The sequence below is a fragment of the Anas platyrhynchos genome, chromosome 5 (assembly GCF_047663525.1).
Source record: "Anas platyrhynchos isolate ZD024472 breed Pekin duck chromosome 5, IASCAAS_PekinDuck_T2T, whole genome shotgun sequence".
NCBI classification, from domain to species: Eukaryota; Metazoa; Chordata; class Aves; order Anseriformes; family Anatidae; genus Anas; species Anas platyrhynchos.
Window position 1 is genome coordinate 38,545,512 of NC_092591.1, and position 6,003 is coordinate 38,551,514.

Sequence of the window (6,003 nt, forward strand, 5' to 3'; positions counted from 1 at the left end):
AGTTCTTGCTTCTGATGTAAAGGCAGTGGACAAAGGTAGCTGCAGCTTTCAGAGGGCTCGCGATGACTCCTCCAAATACAAAACTGTGAATGCCTTGGCCATCCAAGATACACAGCAAGATACATGTTTTGGTAATCATCAGGCCTCTCCTGAAGTTTTACTGCATTCTATAGGGAAAGGTAAAAAGTATGTCCATTAAGTAATGACAGTTAAACTGGGCAGAGTGGAAATGAGAGGTATGTATTGCAAATTATTTATAATATCATTGATCCAATTCCTTCAACCACATGCCTCCACCAATGTGATCTTTTTTTTGTACAGTGTTCATTGGGAGGCTTTAGGAAACTGAGTTAACAATCCTAATCAATGTTAAGTTGCCTCTGTTGGTGTGTGCCCGTCACAAAGGGTCTTTCATTCCCAGAACACATGATGTGTGTGGTATGAAAAGCCACATGTGCATCTAAGACCACAGGGGGAAAAAGACAGTTTTTCTTTTCATTGTATTAGATCTACTGAAAGTGTGTCCCCTGGCCAGTATCATGTGACTATGAAAGAGCCTGTTGTAGCACACTGATACGCGGGGACAGCACTGAGTTTGACTTAGATGGGAGTGTTGGCTCTGAATTTGCTGATTCTCATTAAATTCTTACCATTAATCAAACTCTCACTCTTAAAATCTTTAGTAATTCTTGTATCAAAGAAAATAATCGCCTTTACAAATGAGCTGTTGTAATGCTACCCCAGAAGGATTTGCCAAGGCAGCAGAATGCATTGCACCTTGCTCAAAACAAAGGCAAGTGCACAGTTGCACAGACTGCTTTCCTTCTGAGATCTCCTGGATTCATCTTGGCTTTTTTGTTTATATCTGTTACAACCTGCTGCCTGTCACCTGGCCATGGCGAAGTAGAGTTGCTGCATGGAAACATTGTCAGGGGTAGGCAGCAGGACCAAATACTACTAACATTTCCATTTCAACAGACATTAACACATACAATTATTTTAGTTTGAAAGAAATTAGACATCCCAGAAAATACTTTAGAAAAGTTTTCTTCTTAAAATCCTAAGCCTGCATATTAACATGGCACTTCCAGTTTATTTCCAGTCACAGCAATCACAGTGCACCCCTTGCTATATGTACTGCCATGACTAGCACTTTAAGAGAAAATGAGTTTTGTTACGAACTTCCTAGTGGTATGCTGTAGGGACAAGGTAAAAAGTTTAAGTAGGATTACTGCTTCAAGGAAAAAATGTTTATCAAGAAGTGCTCAGCCTGTCTCGTTAAAAATAATAAAGCACTCTGAGGACGAGAAAGTTCTTCGGTTGCGCAAGCTACTGCACAAAGCACTCTATTTTCATGACTCTGGCTGCTGAAGTTTAGAAGCCACTATAGCATATGGTTTGGGGAATATTTTTCAAGCACTCAAGCCATTGTTTTATGGTGCAGTAAATGTGCCGGTCCTTACTTTGTAATATATATACAAGCTTGGAATCAGTTCTACTAACCAGCTCTGCCATTGTACCCTCTTACCCGAGTAGTTCTGAATAATCCAGCCCACTTCCTCCCTTTGCCCTCGTCTCCCATTTCTATTTACGGAGAGATGGGGTTTGGGAAAGAAAAAGTGTCCTTAGAGTGACTTTTGACCGCTCGGGTGATGGATGGGTGTTAAAATGCAAGAGATGCAATTGCCTCATTGTGCATATTGGTGCTTCCTGGTGCAAGCCTGGAGTCTGGATTGAAAGAAACCTGCCTCCAACAGGAACCTAACAAAGAGTGGGCGATACTTTCTGGCAGTGAGTCGTCTTCCACCTGACGTGATGCACAGTGCTCCAATACATGTACGGAGTCAGACGACAAACTGACAGGCATAACACATTGACGTCAATATTCATATTCCCCTGCATAAGTCCTTTAAATCTTGATTTCTCTTAAATGAATTATGTTCTCTGTAACATTTATAATGGACTCTTTTCTTTCTCCATTAGAGTCTGTGTCAGCATTCTCCTTCTCTGTGTTTTGCCTCAGGGCTCTTGATGTATACAAAGGCTCCTCTGTTTTCTGCTCTTAGTCACACGCTTTCACTCTTAACCTCAGCGCTATAAACTAAACATCCACCCACTATGGCTGGAGATGACCCTGTTTACGTCTGCTGCTCAAATCACGACAGCAACAGTCATGAAAGTATGTTTCATGGAGACAGTTAGCTCTTGATAAGTGGACAATGAGTCTTGGCTTTTTATAACATTATGAGTTTTTGCAAAAAAATTCGACAGGAATAAATAGCCGGAAATGGTTAATGGAATCTGTAAAGAAATAACTCCTTTCCAGCATTTCACTTCACCTTTTCTTTAATTAGTGTAGGTGATTCATCGGAACAGCCCTCGGTGCTGTGGGACCACGTGAGCCCAGCCTGAGACAGGCAGGGTGAGAGAGGCTCAGAGGTTCGGGACAGGCCCCAGAAGTTGGGGACAGGCCGGCGGGCAGGCCTGAAGCACCACCGGGCCATCCCGCAGCCTGCACCACGTGCAGGTGCCCAGCAGCAGGCCCACCCGCGCCTGTGAGACCTTCCCATCTTACCACCCCTTTGCAGGTCCCTGCAGGTGCTGCAGGAGGCATGGCCACCCCGAAGGAGGGCTGGGCCACTCTATACCCCCCTGCCCTGCTGCTCTCCGCCCATGTTCCTTTCGTCGTTTTGTAGGGGCTAAAAGCAGAAGGTGCGGTGACGCTGCTTTTATAGAAATGATTTCAGTGCCTTCCCGATGGCTCGTCCTGCACCTCCTGGAGCTCCTCAGCCAACACTTGCCTCGCTCGGTTCCCCTGGCACTCCCACAGCCCCCTCCAGCAGGAGTGGGGCACAGAGCTCACCCTGCCTGTCACCGCGAGCATCTTCCCTATGGCGGGTTTGTGAGCACTTCCATTAATCTAATTTTAAATATCCCGAGTGAATGCCTTTCTACTATTTCCCTCAGGATACTGTTGTACCTCCTAATAAATCTCTCTGACAGGAGGTATCTCACCAATATCCACCCTAACACCTTTCTCTTAATTATACTCCAATACCCCAGTTTTATGTCCTTGTGTCACCTTGCAAGGAAGCCTTACCAAAGTCATTTCCATAGCTGGTGCTCCTCAGGGCTCACTGAACTCCTCGACAAAGCCTCCTGTTGTCTTGACTGTGCTTGCAGCCAGCTTTTCTGGCAAATGCAGAATTTTGGGGGTGCACAGCACCCCACCTGCTGGGTCCCACAGCAGGTCAGCAGTGACCCCACGACGACAGTGGTCCCTGAGGGGATGCCCTGGGCCATTTTGCCCCAAGGAGAGCCTCAGCACTGCTGTTTTAGCTGCTGGCCACAGAGCTGGGCTGTGAGGAGCTGAGTGGCCCTGGAGCTGTGCCAGGCAGTGGATGAAGCCCCAGGAACTCTGAAACCAGCAGGAGAAGGGCTGTCCTGAGGGTGCTCCCTGCTTCAGCATAGGCTGTGTTTCCTTTGCCTTAGTCTTGGGCCCATCGTACATGTTAGAGACCTCAGGAGAACTTCTCCACCTCTTTAGCCCCAGGCACCCCAACAAGGGCCACCAACAGTGTCCAAAGGGGCAGGGAGCAAGGGCTGAGCTCTACAGGGACCAGCGCAGGCTGAAGGATGATGCTCCATCAGCAAGGTCTGGCACGTTGGCCCTGGGAGCAGTTCAGCAACCTGGCTCCACCACCAAGCACTGCAGGCCCAGCAGCCACAGCCGTGCTCCTGCACAGCAACATCCCTGCCCGGGGTTACGCCGATAACAGCAACGTGACATTCCTTGCTGCAATGTCGGATGTAGTAAAACATTTCCCTTCATTTTCTTCCCTGTATGATCATGAGTCATGGTTCCTGGGAGCAGATAACTGGGGAAATCAAACAGTTTCTTGAGCTGTTTGTTTCCCAAACATGAATAAATGTTAAATCAATTGGGGATTTACCAGAGGGAGCAAAGTTTAATGATGTTAGCTGTTATTCTGGTCTGACATTCCATGGTCCTTATGCTTCCACATGAACTAGGCACAGGTCCTTCATGCAGCATCACCCACAGTAACTCCATCCTCACTCCCACTTACCCTTGGAAAGAGGAACCAACACAGAGCTCCTGGCTTTGCACCAGCCACCAAAGAAGCTGGTCTAGGTGAGTAACCCGCCCACCCCCCTTGCTTAGATGTGGCTTACAATTGCTGGTACCCCACCGGGTTGTGGTCTTTAGTTAATGGTGCCTGGAGCCAGCCAATCTATTTGGCACTTTATTGGGGTGGTTATGACAAACAAACAAGGAAGACAGGGAAAGGAATTATTATCCCTGGTTATTAAGCTCTCTTGTAACAGAAGACAGAATTAGGTCCAGCAAGTGGCATAGGTGCCTAGCTGCCCCTTTTGGTACTGAAGTCCACATCCATGGCCTCATTCAGCTGCTGCCTAACCCTGGATTTTATATTAAAGTTCTCCAAATGCCTAAAATTCTGCTGGAAGCACTGAGCCTCTCAGGACCAATCTCATGCCGAAGTCTTGTATGGTCTAGCAAGCCTGTGCTGCTCTGCCTCTCTCAGCTGAGATATCTGCCAGTGTTGACTGTTTTAGAGTACACCATCTTCAGGAAAGATGCAGGGGACAATGATTTTTTCTCTTCTGTCAGCCAATAACTCATTTGGAGCTGTGATCTGTTGCCAGACAGGATCTGAGCCCGGTGCTCTCTGCTCCCAGAAGAGCGCCCTATGCATGCAACTGGTCAGGCTGGGTTGCTCTGAACTTCTCCTGCTGAAGCTGTAACACTTGGGGCCAGTGACCAGGGAAAGAAAGTGAATATGACCACCTTAAGGCCAGGAAAGCATGACAGAAATCCATGTTCCAGTTACTGTTTACTGTCAGTTGAATTTGAGGCTTCAAGTCTTTGAACACTGATCAAGGGAGGCTCCCTCCTGAGGTATTCAAAGCCTAGAGAGAAGTGTTTTATTGGACACCATCCACGTTTTCTTTGTGCCTCAGGGCACTCCCAGGTGGCTCCCCACTGAGGGCACCATCTGGGGTGGCCTCTGCTCTTGGGCATCGGCTGCTCCTCACATTGCCCAAGGGGCAGCTCAGGTGCCCAGTCCAGGGCAGTGGAGCTGAAGGACTGGCTGGGCACCTGAGCGTTGAGTGTTGGAAGGTTCACAGTTAGGATATTAACTTCCCTTTGTCTTGGTGCTTCTGCTGTTTCATCACTGTGTAAAATAGGGCAGTGCATTTAGTTAATCTCGGAACAGACAGTGTTCTATAATGGGACATTACTGCTGTACATTGCACTTCTTTGTCTGTGATAAGATACGGTTTCTAATGTCTCTTTTTTTTTTTGAGTTGGTACTTGTCCAGAGCACTTCTTCATCTTGCCAGCTAGTGATTAATTGGCTGTACTGAAAGGTTCAACACTTTTCTGTATGCTTACCAGAGGAGGTAGAGGAATGTGTGCTCTATATGGAGTAAAAACATGTCCTAAGTGGGTTTAAAAACGGGTCATCAAATCCTCATTTAAGAATCTGTGCCCTTAAAACACATTAGGAAAGGTGCCCTACCTTTTGGTATTGTAATTTTTTTCAACTTAATGATGGGTGGCAATCTCGGTGGGAAGTATGGAGACTTCTGTTTATCTTCAGGTAAACACACAGCAGACAGTCCAAGCACAAACATCCTTGTGCTACCCCAGTGTTGTCAGTTGTCATAAAGAGTGTGGTTTTGTCCTTTGCTGCAGGAATTTTCTTGATGATAATATAAAATCTTTACCTTCCCACAGTCCAGGCAGGGGAACAAACTATTGAAAGAGGTAGGCCCAGGCAGAGCCGCATCAGCCGTAGTTTCATTTACAGCACCTGTGCTGCCTGAGACACCTTTCAGCATGCTAAGCCATGTGTTAAGGCTTTGGGGGGCCAACAGTCCACTTGACTGCTAAGAGACTTGAGAATACTTTGAGCAAGACTTGGAACAGGATGCAGATCTCTGTGTCCCAGAACT